This window comes from Arachis hypogaea, chromosome 15 (assembly GCF_003086295.3).
Source record: "Arachis hypogaea cultivar Tifrunner chromosome 15, arahy.Tifrunner.gnm2.J5K5, whole genome shotgun sequence".
NCBI lineage: Eukaryota > Viridiplantae > Streptophyta > Magnoliopsida > Fabales > Fabaceae > Arachis > Arachis hypogaea.
Window position 1 is genome coordinate 89,910,813 of NC_092050.1, and position 19,819 is coordinate 89,930,631.

A 19,819-nucleotide genomic window follows, 5' to 3' on the forward strand; every position below is an offset into this window, starting at 1 on the left:
GTCAATATATATTATAATTCTTTTTGTATTTTTTATATATTTTAACATATTCTTTTATTAAAATTCTTAACTCTTTATTGTTTTATAACTTCAAAAAAAGTTATACGTTATTTTTATTTAAAATATTTTTAAGTTTTAATATTAATTAAAAGAGAAAAAAAAGTGAGTGATTGTTAAAAAATCTGATGATAGTTTAACCATCACCTACAAGAAAAATCACTTTTAGCAGCTACTTATTTTGCTTTTAGCAGCAATAAAAATAGCCGCTAATAAATTTACCGGCAATTAGACATTAGCCGTCTTATGCTTTGCCGCTAAAAGGTTTTATCGGCAATTATAACATTTGCCGGTAAAGACTTTTTTAATGGCCGCAAAAAGTATATAATTTTTAGCGGCCACTTTCTTGGCAATTTATATAGCCACCAAAAGTAATTCTAAAATTGCAATGTTATTCATTTTTAGCGGCCATTGTTATTGCCGCCAAAACTCATTTTACTGGCAATTTATATAACCACTAAAAATAATTCTAAAATTGTAATGTTATTCACTTTTACCGACCATTACTATTGCCGCTAAAATCTTAGGACTTTTTTTTAGTTATATTATACTCATTTTCTTAGAAGCAATGAACTACCTTTTTTAGAATCTCAATTATTTTTGCTAACAATTATTATTGTTATGAATAATATAAATATAGTGAAATTAATTACTACAAAATGAGATATTTTATTAAACTCAAAATATTAATAGATAAATTTCTCTTGAAAAGTAATAAATCATGTTACAAATCTAAACAACAAATAATACTACAAGCCTATAAACTCAAAATGAGATTCCAACAGAGTTGCCATCTCCCCTTCTATCTCAATGGTAAGATCCATCATCCTTTCCTGACGATCAAATTTTCCTCCACATTTCATGCATTTTATCTACAAAATATGAGGTGCATGTGTTTACTCTCCATAATTCATAAGGAAAAAGATCCTGCAACATCTGTAAATGTAAGATAAAATTGCACAAGACACAAAAGAACATATAAATATAAACAAAATAAATAGAAATTTATTCAAGAAAGAACCTTGTCACTGTGAAATAGCTTCTTAACATTTGGTTGAACCCTCGGTATTTTCTCCACCAGAACTGTTTTTATGTTACAAAACCAAACACAAATACATTTGGTAATATGAATGAATTATACATTGAAAGAGAGAATAATATATGTACTTTTGGCAAGAAAGTCAGTGGCTCCAGTGATGAGAATGGTCTTATCCTTAACGAAGTGGAATATGCTTCCCAACTCCATTATTGAAACAGAACAAAGAGAGCGAGAAAAATGTATAACACGACATGAAAATATGACATTATTTTCTCTGTTATATTCACTTATGTTTGATTAAACAGGTTTTAGCCTCAAATTTAAACATGAAAATTGATTAATAAAATTGACCTGTTGATGCTGCTTGAAGGAGACATCATAGCTAGAGACATTCTCTTGGCTGGGGTGCCAAGAGCTTGTGCTGGTGATGACTTTGGCTTTGGCTTTTTCGATGGAGTAGAATCAGTCTTGGTACAACTGAGTTGTAATTCTCGGTCTTGAAGCTTCAAGTTCTGTTTCTTGAGTGCAGAATTAGCAGCTTCCTGCAGTTAGACAACCCAATTTTAGTTAAAATTTATGAACAAGGTTCTAGAGGGCAGGGCTGGAAACAATTTTTGCTGCTTTTTACAGCAATATCATCTCATTCAATACTAACCTATTTTTTATTCATAAATCAACATTTTCAATCCTTCACAAGTGAATTCACCCTTCTTGTGGTACACACCCTTTTTGTGACAATGAGCAACAACATCTATAAGTTGTTGAAAGTAGGGCCTAAGATCATTTTTAGAAAGCATTCCCTGCTGAGCCTACAGAAAGGGTGTAACCGTACACACATCAAGCACAAAATTTTGACATATCAAGCTAATTTTCAAGATGAGTATAGCAGAACCAATCTCCAGCATATCCAATAGACAAATAGCATATAAATTCTTATCATTTTATCATATAATTCCCCTCCTATTACAAACTCAAGAATAAACACTGAATATTCTAATCAGGGTAATTAATCAAGGAAAACTCACGTTTGAGGCAAAGATGTGAAGTAATATGATCCAAGAAAGATTCATAATTGAAATATCTGAGCATGGCAAGTAATATGATCCAAAAAAGATTCATAACTACCTCGGTAATATAGTCAACAGCCTGCTCAACACTAGCTACTAATAGTCGCTCAATGCTTTGACCTCCACAAGTGGTTGCAACATGACAACCAATAGCTATTGCAATCTGAATTGCAGCAAAAGCTACTGCTCCTCCACCTCCCACTACTAATATCCTTTGTCTGTCGACGTTAACCAAAGGATATTAGTGAGTAAAACAAAAAGAGGTTTCAGCAAGATGAATTTAGAGGGTATAAGATGAAAACTTAAATTCATCCAATTGAAATCATACCCTTCAATTATTCTGGCAGTACTTTTTAGAGCACGCCAAGCCGTTAGTGCAGCAAAAGGTATTGCACTTGCTTCCTATGAGATAAAAAATATCAGCAAACATGCTTTCAATTTTTATATCTCTCGATTAGGAAGGGTAAAAAGGTTTCCAAGAAATAAGAACATTTTAGATGATATGTGGCTCACATTTTGAACAAATCAACATGACAGATCAAGAAGTTGGATATGTTTCCTGATTAACATAGACTACAAGAACTCCTAAAGAAACTAAATTTGATGTGAATTGAGCCTATAAAGCATGCAAATGTTTCATAATCTATAGGACATGGTAACACATTTTCAGAAGTTTCCTTCTAGCTGCAAATCTTAAAATAATTATGTTTTTCAGTGTACTGCTATTTTCATATTCAAAATTCAGTTACGATTAAGTCTTGATCATAAAGCATATTATAATATATTGATTAATTAATTAATTAATTAATTCAATACCAATAATATTGAGTTGGGCTTGCTTGGTAGTCATAGATCTTGGAAATAAAAAGGCAAAGATGAAATATTATTAGAATATAATTTAAGGGGATTTGAATTGAAATTTGATGGTGAAAGGAGAAACAAAAAGAAATAAACAATAGAAAAATAATGGAAATAGATCCATCAAGATATAGATAGATATGTGTATGTGCAGAAGAAATAATATAAAGAGTTTGGAGTGTGTTGTTTTCATACCATAAAATAAATAATAATGATTGATGATCTTTAATCTTCAAGGTAGAAAGTTGCTATCTAAGCTTAGACAAACTATGTATCCATCATCATCATAATAATCATCATCATCGCCCAAAAGAAAATTAAAGCTTTACCTTTTGCTTTCACAGTAGTAGGGATAGATTTTGGATTATTCACTCCCCATAGTTTTCAACTTCTTCTCTTGCTTCAATTTTTTCTTCTAAACTCTACCCCCTCTCTCTCTCTTTCTCTGTGCAACACCAAGTGAAAATTTTTAATTGTACATACAAATTGTACTTTAACTTCTTTTCTTTATTCCGTTTCTTCTGCAATTGCAGTTTCAAGTTTCAACCTTCCATAATAATCACATTCACATCACGTGTCCATGACTCGATTCTGATGCTGTATCCGATCCAACCATTACTATTTTCCACCTATTATTTCTCTATTAATAATACTTTAGATCAAGGCTGTTGATGTGAAAATTTTGGAAAAATGAATTTTCAAAACACCCAAATCTCACCGGCAAGTATACCGGGTCGCATCAAGTAGTAAAACTCACGTGAGTGAGGTCGATCCCACAGGGATTGATGGATCAAGCAACTTTAGTGGGTGATTAGTTTAGTCAAGCTAACATTGAAGTGAATTGTGTGAAATTATAACCAACAGAATTTTAAACGACAGGAAATTAAAGTTGCAGAATGTAAATGGGCAAAAACTTAAAGAACAAGCAATGTAAATTGCAGAAACTTAAATGACAAGAAATGTAAATTGCATGAAAAGTAAAGGGGGGTTGGGTGCTGAAAATTAAAGAAAGAAATGGATCCAAAGCAAGAAAAGTAAATTCAGATTTGCAGCAAGCTCAAAGTTAAAGTGTAGAATGTAAATGTGCAGGAAATGTAAATTGGAAGCAATGCAGTAGAAAGTAAAAATTGCAGAGAAGGAAATTGTAGCAGAAAAGTAAATCAGCAAGAAAACTCAAATCAATTGTGAAATCTAGAAAGACAAGTGAAGATCTCAGGGGCTCAATGAGACTAGAAAATAAGTCTAGATCTCAAGTCCCTCCTTGATCCAATAAAGAACAATTTACAAAAGAAATGAAGATGAAAGCAGTAAACAGAGTGTTGATTCAAATCCTTAATTCACTGAAATTTTGTAGAAGAAGAACAAGAGAAATCTCAAAGTGAGAATGAAACAGAATTCCTTCAATTCTCAACCCAAGATTCAAAACAAAGAGAAAAACTAAAGAGAGAGTTCTCTATTCCTAATGCTCCCTCGTGGAGCCAGCCTCCTTACAAAGATGATAAGGATGCCTTATATAGGCTTTTCCAAATAAAAATGAAAATGAAATTGAAATTAAAAACAAATTACAATTGAATGAAATTCCTAATCTAGCTTCTCTGTGTGCCTTTGAGTGATGGTAATGGGCTTAGCTTGCTTTTAATTTGAGGAAGAATGGATCTAGATGGCCGTGATGGAATTGGGATCATTCACGTTTGAGTCAACGTTACCAATGTCATGCCCACTATAGACTATTATATATGGTTGGAAAGCTCTGAATGTCAGCTTTCCAACGCAACTGAAATCTCCTCAGTTGGACATCTACAACTCAAGTTATGCTCCTTTGAAGAGGACAGGGTTGCTGGCTTTTGTGTGCAACGTTTGAGGCGACGTTTGCCTCAAACGTGGACGAAAACGCCAGGTTCTGGAGGCTCAAATGCATTGTCCACCCCATACTATTATATATTGTTGGAAATTCCTGAATGTCTACTTTCCAATGCCGTTGGAAGCGCATCAATTGGAGCTCCACAGCTCGAGTTATACTCCGTCGAAGGTGCAGAGGTCAGTTGGCCTCACTGCAGGTTGCCACCATGTTCGTTTATGCACATTTCGGGGCAATTTTTTCCCTCAATTTTAGTGTCCACCATGCAGTGCCATATATGCTTGGAAAGCTCTTGATTCCTAATTTCCATTGCTTTTTGAATCACCTCATTTGATGCTCTGTAGCTCAAGTTATTCTTGTTGGAATTATACCCCTTCAGGCTGTGGGGAGCAACATTTCCCAAGGTATTCCTTAGCCAACGTTTGACCTCACGTTTGAGGCAAACGTTGGCGCAAACGTTGAGCTCCTGGGTGGTTGTGCTGATGAAGCTTCCTTGATTTGGTCATGGGCCACGCTTTTAAAAGCGTGGACTAAGGCTCCAAAGTGTGCTCCAACTTCAAAGTGTCCCCCAAAGCTCTTTTTTTTTTCTCCTTTTTAGCTTATTTTGTGCTTCTTTGCTTCTTTTTCTTCTTATTTCCTACAAAGTTTATCAAATCAAAAGATCAAAGAAATATACCATTTAAGCACCAAAGAATGCAATATTTAAGCACTAATCATTAATTTCTTGTATGAAAAAGCATAGAAAAACATGACATGATGACATGTCATCACAACACCAAACTTAAACCTTGCTTGTCCCCAAGCAAGAAAAGAATCATGCAATTAAGATTGACAACCCAAGGAGAGAAGGATAGCAACTCAATTATTCATGGTTAGCTAGTTTTCTATGCATGCTACAATCACAAAAGAAATGTAAATGATTGATGCTTCTATTTAGCTCATTTTATGAAATCTTTTCTTTATGTTTCTTCCTTGAAGCAAGCTTTTGATTTTTCTTGTTAGCTTCTCCTTTTGGGTGCTTTGCCCCATGAGTTGATAACAAAGCTACGACTTCTAAATGCTTTGTTTTCAAGTATTACCACTGGATACATAAGCACCACAAGCATTTGATTAGAGGACTTCATTAAGCTCATTTTTCTTTTCTTTTCTTGACTCTCTAATCTTTGATGCTCAGAGCCTTGAGCTTTGAGGGAGTGCTTTTGCACTTTGAGCCTAACCTTGACTTCTAAGTGTTTTGATTTCAAGCATTTGGCTTGATACATAAACACCACAAGTACTTAACAAATAAATTGCCATTGGTACTCAGAGCCTTCAGCTTTCTCATTCTTTCCCTTTTTCTTTTCTTGCTTTAATTGTATTTGCCTCTTCAAGGTTTTCATGAGTTTCAAAAGATTTCACAAAATGTCCTAGATGAAAACTTCAATTAAATAAAATCCAATGCAATTAAGCAACAATCAAACATACTAGCTTTCCAATACTTTTATGCACATGCTAAAATCTTCTTTAATGCCTTGTTTGTTTATGATCATGATACTTTATTGCTTTTGAATTCACAAAACTAAAGTTGGTAATCATAATGGCACAGCACCATGTTGCAATTTAGAAATCAAACTATGCCTTTTCATACACACATGCATACAGAGAAGGTAAAGACAATCATGTAGTTTATAGTGCTTGAAACAAATGAGAGGAAAAGGAACTTTACAACCTTGTAGTTCATCTTCTCTATTGTTGTCATTTTCCTCCCATTCTCCTCCTTTCCATACCAACTCAGAATGCTTGCTCATCCTCAAGCAACTATTAGAACCATGGCTATGGGGCTAAGATGGATTATGAATGTCTTACACAATGAAATGTTAGTAACACATGTGTTTCAAGCAAGCAAAATTAAAGATATGAGGGCACAGAGAAACAGAGACATTATTTTTGCAAATATAAGTTGGTGTGCATGATACATTGCATAAAAGTATAAGTGGCACACCAAACTTAGTGTGACTCTTTCTCTTGGAATTGATGCAAACATCCTGTAAAGATTGGAAGCAAATTTTTGTTGCATAGCAACACCAAACTTAGAATGCAACCATATGTCAATTTATTGAAATTTAAAAAACCAAAGAAAGAAAACAAAGCAGAGAAAAATATTATCTACGGTTGGGTTACCTCCCAACAAGTGCTCTTTTAGTGTCATTAGCTTGACATGTTATTTTTCACTTTCTTCCTCTTCTTCCAGTTTGTTAAGAGGAATGACCTTAAGGGAGGGAAGGATTCAGCTAGTGTCCCCTGTCTTGGCCTTTTCTCAGCAAGCTTCCTTTTGCAAATGACTTGATTGATCTTGCTTGCTGGATCAAGGATAGGATTGGTGCTCTTGCTAGTTGCCTTCACTTCTTTGATTTCAAGACATGATTGCTGTGTGATTATTGGAGTTTTGTATTCATCAAGAGTCTTTTGAATTGGTGGTTCCATGAACTCTTCCTTCATGTACTTCTCTGCCTCACTTGAGTGTAAATTTTCTGGAATGACTTCCTCACTTTCATGCTCCTCCACTCCTTTCTTTGCACCCAACATTTGACTTAATAGTTCTTTTATGGAGGAGGTTTGTTGTTCTTCCCAAGATTTCTTCATCTCTTCTTCATATTTTTCGATCACAGATTCAAGGGAAGTTTGTGAGGGTTGTGAATGTTCCTTTGTTACCTCAAGTGCAGTTCCATTTTCAACCACCTCATTCTTTATTGGAAGTTCACTTGATGCAGTGGCCTCCTCATCTTGCTCTTCCACTTTCTCCCTTGCACTTAACATTTGGTTTATCATCACTTCTATATTTTTGAATGAATTCTCTTGCTCGTTCAAGGATATTTGTGCCTCTCTCTCATATTTTTCAAACATGGTCTCAAGCTTTGAGAGGCTTTGGTTCATGGAAGTTTGTGTGGGTGGTGGGTTTTGACAGGGGCTTTCTGTTGAAGCATGGTCAAGTGATGATATCTTTGGATGAATATCATATGGAGCATTAAAATTCCCTTCCCAACCACCATTAGAATCATGACTAGCATCATTTTGTGGTGGAGGAAAATATCCCATATGGTTTTTTTGCTCATCTTGTGTCTCTGAAGCAAATCTCCATGGAATGGAGTGCTTAGAATTTGTATTTTCTTGGTGATATTCCCAGCAACCATTAAAGATTGGTGATGATGGGGGATATCCCATAAAATTTTGTTTGACCATAAGATGAGTTGAACTCGATTTGTATTTTGTAAACATCAATGAAAATTGAAAATCATGTCACAGAGAAAGAATTTCTTAGTGAGGCAATAGCTCAAACACCTTGCTATCAATTTAAAACAGAGAACAAAAACAAAGAAAATACTTGATCTAGACTTCTCACCCACTTAATCATTGTTGATCTAAATCAATCCCCAGCAACGGCGCCAAAAACTTGATGTGAAAATTTTGGAAAAACGAATTTCCAAAACACCCAAATCTCACCGGTAAGTATACCGGGTCGCATCAAGTAGTAAAACTCACGTGAGTGAGGTCGATCCCACAAGGATTGATGGATCAAGAAACTTTAGTGGGTGATTAGTTTAGTCAAGCTAACATTGAAGTGAATTGTGTGAAATTGTAACCAACAGAATTTTAAATGACAGGAAATTAAAGTTGCAGAATGTAAATGGGCAAAAACTTAAAGAACAAGCAATGTAAATTGCAGAAACTTAAATGACAAGAAATGTAAATTGCATGAAAAGTAAAGGGGGGTTGGGTGCTGGAAATTAAAGAAAGCAATGGATCCAAGGCAAGAAAAGTAAATTTAGATTTGCAGCAAGCTCAAAGTTAAAGTGTAGAATGTAAATGTGCAGGAAATGTAAATTGGAAGCAATGCAGTAGAAAGTAAAAATTGCAGAGAAGGAAATTGTAACAGAAAAGTAAATCAGCAAGAAAACTCAAATCAATTGTGAAATCTAGAAAGACAAGTGAAGATCTCAAGGGCTTAATGAGACTAGAAAATAAGTCTAGATCTCAAGTCCCTCCTTGATCCAATAAAGAACAATTTGCAAAAGAAATGAAGATGAAAGCAGTAAACAGAGTGTTGATTCAAATCCTTAATTCACTGAAATTTTGTAGAAGAAGAACAAGAGAAATCTCAAAGTGAGAATGAAACAAAATTCCTTCAATTCTCAACCCAAGATTCAAAACAAAGAGAAAAACTAAAGAGAGAGTTATTTATTCCTAATGCTCCCTCGTGGAGCCAGCCTCCTTACAAAGATGATAAGGATGCCTTATATAGGCTTTTCCAAATGAAAATGAAAATGAAATTGAAATTAAAAGCAAATTACAATTGAATGAAATTCCTAATCTAGCTTCTCTGTGTGCCTTTGAGTGATGGTAATGGGCTTAGCTTGCTTTTAATTTGAGGAAGAATGGATCTGGATGGCCGTGATGGAATTGGGATCATTCACGTTTAAGTCAACGTTACCAATGTCATGCCCACTATAGACTATTATATAAGGTTGGAAAGCTCTGAATGTCAGCTTTCCAACGCAACTGGAATCACCTCAATTGGACATCTACAACTCAAGTTATGCTCCTTTGAAGAGGACAGGGTTGCTGGCTTTGGTGTGCAACGTTTGAGGCAACGTTTGCCTCAAACGTGGACGAAAACGCCAGGTTCTGGAGGCTCAAATGCATTTTCCACCCCATACTATTATATATTATTGGAAAGCCCTGAATGTCTACTTTCCAATGCCATTGGAAGCACATCAATTGAAGCTCCACAGCTCGAGTTATACTCTGTTGAAGGTGCAGAGGTCAGTTGGCCTCACTGCAGGTTGCCACCATGTTCGTTTATGCACATTTCGGGGCAGTTTTCTCCCTCAATTTTAGTGTCCACCATGCAGTGCCATATATGCTTGGAAAGCTCTTGATTCCTACTTTCCATTTCTATTTGAATCACCTCATTTGAAGCTCTGTAGCTCAAGTTATTCTTGTTGGAAGTATACCCCTTCAGGTTGTGGGGAGCAACATTTCCCAAGGTATTCCTTAGCCAACGTTTGACCTCACGTTTGAGGCAAACGTTGGCGCAAACGTTGAGCTCCTGGGTGGCTGTGCTGATGAAGCTTCCTTGATTTGGTCATGGGCCACGCTTTTAAAAGCGTGGCCTAAGGCTCCAAAGTGTGCTCCAACTTCAAAGTGTGCCCCAAAGCTCTTTTTTTTCTCCTTTTTAGCTTATTTTGTGCTTCTTTGCTTCTTTTTCTTCTTATTTCATACAAAGTTTATCAAATCAAAAGATCAAAGAAATATACCATTTAAGCACCAAAGAATGCAATATTTAAGCACTAATCATTAATTTCTTGTATGAAAAAGTATAGAAAAACATGATAAGATGACTTGTCATCAGCTGTAATAACTAATAACTCACATCTGAACTATTTTAGCTGAATTTTTTTATCTCCTAAGTATTATTGTTATAAAAGATACTACTAATTATATATTCTGGTATGGAAAAAGATAAGAGTAGTTGCCGGTCATAACTACTATAACAAATATAATATAACACTTTTCATGTTCATTTGGTTGGATATAACTGCCACGTAGATGCAATCTTTCAAACCCCGTAAATTTAGTGCTTTACATTATCATGTTTGTATCTATATATACCTAACCATTGTTACTTATTCTTCATATCACTATCCGTTTTCCAAGGCTATCTATTACAATCTCAATCTCATTCTCCATCTACACCAATCTGCATTGATGCTTTTGGTACTTTTTAGTTTTTAGTGTTTACATTTGTTCATTTTCTTGATTATATTATGTATGTTTTTATTGTTCTAATTAAGTCTCATAGGTTTTTTTTTTCTTGATTTCTCTGCAGCTAATTTCTATATACACACTTATTCAAGAAATTAAAGGGAAAAAATGTTGGGAATTTTCAAGGAGAAGTTGGTGAATGCATCAAAGGAGCTTAATAGCCCTGCTTCTTTGAATTCATCAAACAATAAGCCTAAGCTTTCTCATGAAATCCTTCACAATTTCATGTCCAACAATTCCTCCAATGCTTTCTGCATGAACTTTGGACATCATGCTTTACTAGCTTATTCCCCTCTAAACCAGCCCTCCGTTCATCAAAGGTATGTCTCAAAAAAAGAAGAGAAATTACTACCTTTAAAAAATTCATGGCAAGACATAATGATTTAGGATGTGTATGTTTGTTTCAACTTATGTTGCATTGTGACAGGTTGTTTAGTGGTGTGGACAACATATACTGTGTGTTCTTGGGGAGCCTGCACAACCTTAGCATGCTGAACAAGCAATATGTAATAACTAATTAATAACTCACTTGTATGTTGTTGTCACTAGTTATAAAGTAAATAAAAATTGTACATCTAAATAGTTTTGAAATAAAGTAAATAAACAAATAAAATTTATTCAAAAGCTTCCATCAACTGAAACTAAGGTCTCGCCATCTCTCATAGATTGACCCGTTCCCAACTGATCTGTTGAAGTGGAAGTTCTCATGCAAGACACTAGAAAGAACCAAATAATTAACATACTGAACTTGCCTACAAGTCGCTAATGAATATGAGCTATTAATAGCAAGTAAGAAGAGAATTTTGGAGAATAAGAACATAAATCAATAACCTCCAATAATGCATATTTATTTGTGTCATTTTGTTGCGAAGAACCTCTTATTTTAAAAATGAATTCCACCAACATGCACCAACGAACATTTAAGCTTTTCAAATGCAAATACCAGCATTTCGTGTGATTAGGGAAAATGATTTCAAGCTTATCGCAATGTCTAATATCAACAGAAATGAGACTTGGAAATGAATCCGCACTGACTTTGTCTTCATGTGGCCATATGTCTTTTAAAATCTCCATTTGACTCAACTGGATTTCCCCTAACTCAGGAACGATACAAACCTGTTTTGATGTAATAAAAAGTCATTATTCAATAAGAGTCAGGTAAACAATGATGAACATTAGCAAATAAAATGCATGATTGGTGAGTAAATAATAAAATTATAATAATGTAACATGAAAGAACTTCAAAGTTTCTAAGTTTGGAATTTCCACCTGCAGGAAAGAACCAAATACAAACTCTGTTACTCCATAAATATAAATTATCTGATTTGTTGCAATAAGAACATATCTTGGGAGCATCTCTATATTACAATCTCTGCCTCTGCTAAAACGCCCCATTTCCCTACTATTATTTCCAGTGTTGAATTGATACGCATCTCTGTTAAAACTGCAATTGGTAAAATTTCTCATGTTCAAAAATAAATCAATTTCTTTGAGTTCTTCACAACCGCAAATTTAAAATTCTATGTCAGTTGCACAATTAACACAAGTATTAATAAAAATTAGCAGTAGCATCTTCAAATTTGAAAGCTAAAACACTCAAAATTGCTGACAAATAAAATTGGAAGAGAAAGAGAAGAAGAGAACTGCCAAACCTTTTCGCGAACATGCAGCGCCAGAATTGGAGGAGATGCAGAGAAGGAGGAGCTTGGAGAACAAGAGCTCAATCTTGAAATTTTGCAGCGAGCATCTGGTCAAGAACCTCCTCAACCACCGGGTTGAACTTCCTTGTCGCTATTGACGATGCTTTTGAAGATGAAAATGATGCCGGTTCCACCGTTACGACATAGATCTGAGACGAACGAAGAAACGAAGACAGCAACACGGATCAGAGGTGGAGGATGAAAATAGGAACAACGATGCAGTTTGAATGATAGACGGTTGTCGGTGATGGCAAGGTCTGTGGCGGTAGTCGGCGATGAAGGGAATGCTTGAAGTTATGCCGTTGTGACATGTGAGTTTCTGATTTGGGTGGGAGAGTCTTTTACTATGTGTTGGCAAATGGCAATTGATGAAAGATGATAAAATAAAAATAAAATAAAAAATTAGTGGCAATAATGATAATTGCCGTTGTTGATGGGAAAAAATTAGAGTTAAAATAGAAAGACAGTAATAATTTAGTGGCAATAGTAATAATTGCCATTATAAAATATAATAATAATGGTAAATGTATAATTGCCACTAAAATATAACTTAAATAAAATTAATAGTAGCCATTGTATTATGGCCACTAAAAATTTGTCGCTAAAACTAATTTTTTTAGTAGTGATAACTTACTTTATGTTCACCTTTTTGTAAAACCGTGAGTATAGCCCTGTTTATGGTTACGAATTTACGATTTTACTGTGACTATAGCTTATATATGGTTGTCCTATTTTGAAACCGTGACCATAATTTACTCTATGGTTACTCTTGTTTCAAACCGTGACCATAACTTATCCATGGTCACCCTACTTTAAAACCGTAACCATAATTTACTCTATAGTTGCCCTTTTATAAAACCGTGACCATAGCCTTATCTTACCGTGATCATAGCTTATCTATGGTCACCCCTGTTTTATACTGTGGCAATAGCCTAATCTATGGTCACAGTTTTACCGTAACCATAGTTTATTTATGTTCACTCTATTTTAAAATGTGACCATAACTTACTCAATGAACACCGCTTTACCGTGACTATAGCTTATTTATATTCACCCTATTTTAAAATGTGACCATAGTTTACTCTATGGTTATTCCTGTTTTGTATTGTGACCATAGCCTGATTTATAGTCACAGTTTTAGCGTAACCATAACTTATCTATGGTTACCCTATTTTAAAATCGTGACCATAACTTACTATATTGTCACCCTTTTATAAAATCCCTTATCTATGGTCACGGTTTTAGCATGACCATAACTTATCCATGGTTACCCTATTTTAAAATCGTGACCATAACTTAATCTATGGTCATGCTATTTTAAAACTGTGACCATAATTTATTCTATTTTATGAGATTTATTTTTTAAAAGTATAATCATATCACAAAATTTTGATAATCGCAAAATAAGTCTAAAAAAGATAAATTCAAGAAATGCAAATCATAAAATTTAGATTATAAGCTATATATGTTTTTAGTCCAAACGACACAAATCAAAATATATTATATTATATCCGTTACATAGAATATAGGATAAAGTCACTTAAAAAAATACAGAAAGCATTAAAATATTACATTTAGATAACTAAAGTATATGAGACACATCCCATTTCATATTTTTATAAAAAATAATATCCTTTTTGCATCACGCCCTCCCACTAGCAAAAAAATTAAAAATTTTAGTAATATTCACATTTCATTTAAAAAAATATTTAAGTAATTAAAAAATTATAACAATAAATTTATAAAAGTAAAAGATGGAGTCCATCATTACTTCTCTCACCTCTTAGAAAACTTAATCATCACCAATATTTTAGACATCATAAAACTTTTTCAGACACATATAAATCTTTCCAAACACATAAATTTAGTCAAAAACTTATACTAATCCATACCTTATAAGTAGATATTCAATTTGACCATTAAATTTGTATCTTCATCAGCTAATTTGTTATGTATCCAACCCAACACGAATCCAACCTCGAACATTAAGAAGATATTCACAAACATAAACCACCTATTTATTTATTTATTTTTACACATTTCACAAACACAAAAATATTAAAAATACTTCTACATATATTAATTACTATAAAAAATAAAATGTATATGTATAGTCACTATCTATGATTATATATAATTGAGGTACTTACATTTCAACCAATTGATCATACGTTATTGTTTTGGACAATTGGACAATGATAAATGCCGGAATAAAAATGTAATAAAATATCTGCAATAATATAATACTATTACTAATATAAAAATTTCAACCACAGATTAACAAAAAAAAAAAAAAAAACCAAAATTTGATTACTTTTACCCACGTTTAAAATGTAAGTCTCTGTTCAAGTGTTCAATTATACCTTTACAGCACTAAATTAATTAAATAAGAAAACCAAAATTAAAAAAGCCAATAAAAAAGTTGGTGAAGTGACTCACGTTGTTGAGATAGTTTCTTGCATCAATGTTCTCAAGAGATTAAAACGTTAAGTGATAATGAACAAACCAAGAAGAGTGATTAATAGTGTCTCCAGAACAGGCACTAATACAACCAAGAATAGGTTCCAACATGCCATTGATGATCACTAATGTGAACATATAATATATGAAGTTAAGCATCAAGATAGATAGATATATTCTGTTTATAATAATACTTTTGAGAATAACAAGCAGCATATATTTGTTTATAAATAATTATAGACATCAAATACAACTTTTGAAATATGAAACTAGCAAGAATCACAACATGTGAATAAGACAATTAATAATTAACCACAAGTGTATTAGAATTATTGGCATTCAACAATAAATCAGATTGAAAGATAATGAAAGGCTCTCTAAAAAATTAATAAGCTGAGCATTCAACGATAAATCAAATTGAAATGCGATCTCATTTTTTCTTCAACTGATTGTTCAATTAAGAAGATAAAGTCTAAAAAATTATTAACATCTTCTATACTATTAAAAAAATATTATCATTTAGAAAAACCAATTCAACTAATTCAACAATTTAAAATCAATTCAACATATTAATTCAACTAATTTTAATCCATTTACATGCAAATCACAAAAAAAAAATACAAAAATAAGCAAATTAAACTTGAATATTTTTGCTCCTAAATAAAGCTCAACCAAATCGCATTGAATTGGTGGTAAAAGTTAAGGAAAGAATTAAAACCAACAACAAATTTCAACATTGCAGTAACTAAAAACTAGGACCAGCAACAAATTATTCTCAAATAAAGAATTAGAACCAGCAACAACAACTACTCACCAAAAAATTAGAATCAGCAACAACTGCAAATTATGGCCATTAACAACAACAAATTTGACTGAAAACAAGAATTAAGTCCATCAACTTTTTTATGTAAAAGCATCAACAATTCAAAAAACTCATAACACACAATACAATAATGACTCTAAACAATCTCATTAAGATGATCAAGAACATATCAACAACAATAACAAATTTTATTCAAAAAATTATAAATATACTAGCCTTTAAAGAAGACATTGTTGAGTTGCAGGAGAGGGTTCGGGATGCTGTTGCTTGGCGAGGAGAGGGCTGCTCGGTGACAGCTGCTACGACAAAATCTTAGAATGCAAATACCCTAAAATCAAAATAAAAAATAGTAGCAGTGAACCCTAAACTCAAAACCCAGAACAAATTAAAAAATTAATAATATCAATGAACTAAGAACACGGTTGAGAAAGAGCGCAACAGAACGATAACCTTCGGACAGCTCCTATGGCATTGCAATAGCTCAGCGACGATGATGGCTACTCTAATAGCAACGTGCATTACAAGAAAAAACAATATTTGTATATTGCATGAACAAAATAAAAACAAATTTAAATGAACTTAAATCAAACAAAATAAAAACAAATTCTCAATCTAGTTATCCACCAATTTAATCATTGTTGATACAAAATCAATCTCCGGCAATGGCGCCATAAACTTGATGCATGAAAACTTGTCTCTCAACAAATTTCCTTCGGCAAGTATACCGAATTGTCATCAAGTAAAAACATACAGTAGAGTGAGGTCGAATCCCACAGGGATTGATTGGTCAAGCAACTTTAATTGGAAGAACATTCTAGTTGAGCTAAGCAGAAAGTGAGTTGAGAATTGCAGGAAATTAAATGGCGGGAAAGTAAATAGTAGAAAATAAATGACGGGAAGTAAATTGCAGAATCTTAAATGGGGAAGGGAAGTTTAGCATGAAAGTAAATGGCAATAAGTAAAGAGAATGGGTAAGATCAGAAATGGGGAATTCATTGGGCTTAGGAGATGTTGCATTCTCCGGATCAAGTTCATTTTCATCTCTTCCTCAATCAATGCATTCGTTGATCTCCTTGGTAATCTTAAGTGATTGAATTCTAATTCCTTGGTAATTCAATCTCTCAAATAAGATCAATAGCCAATTCCTTGGTCTAATTGCTCATGAGAAGAGATGAAGTGTGGTCACTGATTATACCACATGTATTTCCAAATCAAAGTATTGGGAGAATTATATGTCACCATATCCGCCCAAACCCCAATTTGGTCCAACATGAGAAAATATTTCTAGCATGATCTCTTCATCCCTTTTCCAAGGTTCAAAAGAGATCCAAGTATGAATAGCTTCTTTTCTAAGATAACTACTCAATTGGATGAAGATTGAAAGCTTTCTAGTAAAATCAAGAGAAAAGAAAGAAGAAGGATTATGAAAACTATTATTGATCCATCAAATTATAACAGAACTCCCTAACCCAATGAAAGGGGTTTAGTTGTTCATAACTCTGGAATGGAAAGCAAAGATGAAGAGTACATTCTGAAAGTTAAACTAGAAGTGCAGAGAAAGTAAAATACAGAGAGTAATTCTAATAATGCCAAAAGCCCCTCTTTCTAGTTCAAAGCTCTCCCTATTTATACTACTCTTCTGATCTTCTAGTTGGCTCTTCAAGTCTTGGATATGGGCCTTTGGATCTTGAGTTGAAGCAGTTATCTTCTTCAGTGGGCTCATCTTTACTTGTAGAGAAAGTGTGAACTAGGCAGGGACTTTAGCTTAGGGCGTTAGTGGTGTTAACGTTAAGTGAAAATGTGGGGTTGAGAACGTTAGTGACAATCACCTTTTTCACTAACGTTCCTAACCCAAAGTGGTCCACGTTAACTTCAACGTTAGTGGCACTAACGTGACCACTAACGTTGACCCTTGGCCCTTCGCAAACGTTACTGGGGTTTACCTTTTTCAAAAACATTGAGAGTACCCCTTTCTCCCTACATTAGAGTTCACGTTAGAATAGTTAACGTGGCCTTTAACGTAGGCTTGCCAAATCTTCGAGAGCATTAGTGACACTTACCATTGTCACTAACGCTTCAGAACGCCCCTACTTCCCACGTTAGAGTTCACGTTAACTAAGTTAACGTGTCTTCTAACGTGGTATTGATAGCCATCTCCAACGTTAGTGACAAAGGTGAGTGTCACTAACTGATGAGCGGATAATTTATACGCTATTTGGCATTGTTTTTAGTATGTTTTTAGTATATTTTAGTTAGTTTTTATCATGTTTTTATTAGTTTTTAAATAAAATCACTCTTCTAGACTTTACTATGAGTTTGTGTGTTTTTCTGTAATTTCAGATATTTTCTGGCTGAAATTGAGGGACCTGAGCAAAAATCTAATTCAGAGGCTGAAAAAGGACTGCAGATGCTGTTGGATTCTGACCTCCCTGTACTCAATGTGGATTTTCTGGAGCTACAGAAGCCCAATTGGCACGCTCTTAATTGCGTTGGAAATTAGACATCTTGGGCTTTCCGGAAATATATAATAGTCCATACTTTGCCCGAAATTTGATGGCCCAAACAGGCGTTCCAAGTCAGCTCAAGAATTCTGGCGTTTAACTCCAAAACTGGCACAAAAGCTGGAGTTAAACGCCCAAACTGGCACAAAAGCTGTCGTTTAACTCCAAGAAAAGTCTCTTCACAAGGAAGCTTCAATGCTCAGCCCAAGCACACACCAAGTGGGCCCGGAAGAAGATTTCTGCATTAATTACTGATTTCTGTAAACCCTAGGCTACTAGTTTTCTATAAATAGGACCTTTTGCCATTGTATTTTCATACCATTTATCTTTTACTCATACTTTGATAGACTTTTTCACGTTTGGGGGCTGGCCTCTCGGCCATGCCTAGACCTTGTTCTTATGTATTTTCAACGGTGGAGTTTCTACACACCATAGATTAAGGTGTGGAGCTCTGCTGTTCTTCATGAATTAATACAAGTACTATTGTTTTTCTATTCAACTCAAGTCTATTTCTTCTCCAAGATATTCATTCGTTCTTCAACTTGATGAATGTGATGATATGTGACACTCATCATCATTCTCACCTATGAACGCGTGACTGACAACCACTTCCGTTCTACATGCAAACAAGCTTGAATGCGTATCTCTTGGGTTTCTAATCTAAGATTGGAACCTTCGTGGTATAGGCTAGAATTATTGGCGGCCATTCCTAAGATCCGAAATGTCTAAACCTTGTCTGTGGTATTCTGAGTAGGATCTGGGAAGGGATGACTGTAACGAGCTTCAAACTCGCGATTGTGGGGCGTGTGACAGACGCAAAAGGATCAATGGATCCCATTCCGACATGATCGAGAATCGACAGCTGATTAGCCGATGTTGTGACAGAGCATCAGGACCATTTTCACTGAGAGGATAGGATGTAGCCATTGACAACGGTGATGCCCAACATAAAGCTTGCCATGGAAAGGAGTATGAATGATTGGAAGAAGGCAATAGGAAAGCAGAGGTTCAAGGGGAACAAAGCATCTTCATACGCTTATCTGAAATCCACCAATGAATTACATAAGTATCTCTATCTTTATTTTATGTTTATTTTCATCACCTTAAACTCCATAACCATTTGAATCCGCCTGACTGAGATTTACGAGATGACCATAGCTTGCTTCAAGCCGACAATCTCCGTGGGATCGACCCTTACTCACGTAAGGTTTATTACTTGGACGACCCAGTGCACTTGCTGGTTAGTTGTACGGAGTTGTGATAAAGATTTGAGATTACAATTGTGCGTACCAAGTTGTTGGCGCCATTGATGATCACAATTTCGTGCACTAAGTTTTTGGCGCCGTTGCCGGAGATTGTTCGAGTTTGGACAACTGACGGTTCATCTTGTTGCTTAGATTAGGTACTTTTCAGAATTTTTAAGAATGAATTCTAGAGTTTCTAGGTAATGTTCTTATCCTCACAAAATCTGATTGATTCTCATCAATTTAGCTACTGAATGTAATGTCCTGCTGAAGCTTGGCCAAACATGTCTAATCTTTTTAAACTGAAGCTTTAGACTAACATTGCATAATTCATGGAATTCTTATTGAAAGTTTTGAATCCCTTTATTTTCTTTTCCATATAAGTTTCAAAAATCACAAAAAAATTTATA

The 19,819-nt window shown here is 34.3% G+C and overlaps 3 long non-coding RNA genes across 5 annotated transcripts; 1 reads left to right on the forward strand and 2 right to left on the reverse strand.

Moving 5' to 3' along the window:
* Positions 1-719: 719 nt before the first annotated feature.
* LOC112750403 (uncharacterized) lies at positions 720-3,680 on the reverse strand. 3 transcript variants are annotated; one of them, XR_011873002.1, is made up of 7 exons: positions 3,351-3,680; positions 2,492-2,565; positions 2,222-2,381; positions 1,752-1,905; positions 1,448-1,638; positions 1,079-1,140; positions 720-984 (listed from the first exon to the last, which is right to left on the reverse strand). It is a non-coding gene; the product is annotated as an uncharacterized lncRNA (long non-coding RNA). The 3 variants fall into 3 exon arrangements; XR_011873003.1 differs by lacking the exon at positions 1,752-1,905 and having other exon boundaries at positions 720-929; XR_003175726.3 differs by lacking the exon at positions 1,752-1,905.
* A 6,694-nt stretch (positions 3,681-10,374) lies between these two features.
* On the forward strand, positions 10,375-11,233 carry LOC112747072 (uncharacterized). Its single transcript, XR_003174751.3, has 3 exons — positions 10,375-10,633; positions 10,746-11,001; positions 11,109-11,233. It is a non-coding gene; the product is annotated as an uncharacterized lncRNA (long non-coding RNA).
* Positions 11,234-11,359: 126 nt separating this feature from the next.
* Positions 11,360-12,788, reverse strand: LOC140179515 (uncharacterized). The gene is made up of 3 exons (XR_011873004.1): positions 12,334-12,788; positions 11,951-12,125; positions 11,360-11,797 (listed from the first exon to the last, which is right to left on the reverse strand). It is a non-coding gene; the product is annotated as an uncharacterized lncRNA (long non-coding RNA).
* Between the last annotated feature and the right edge of the window lie 7,031 nt (positions 12,789-19,819).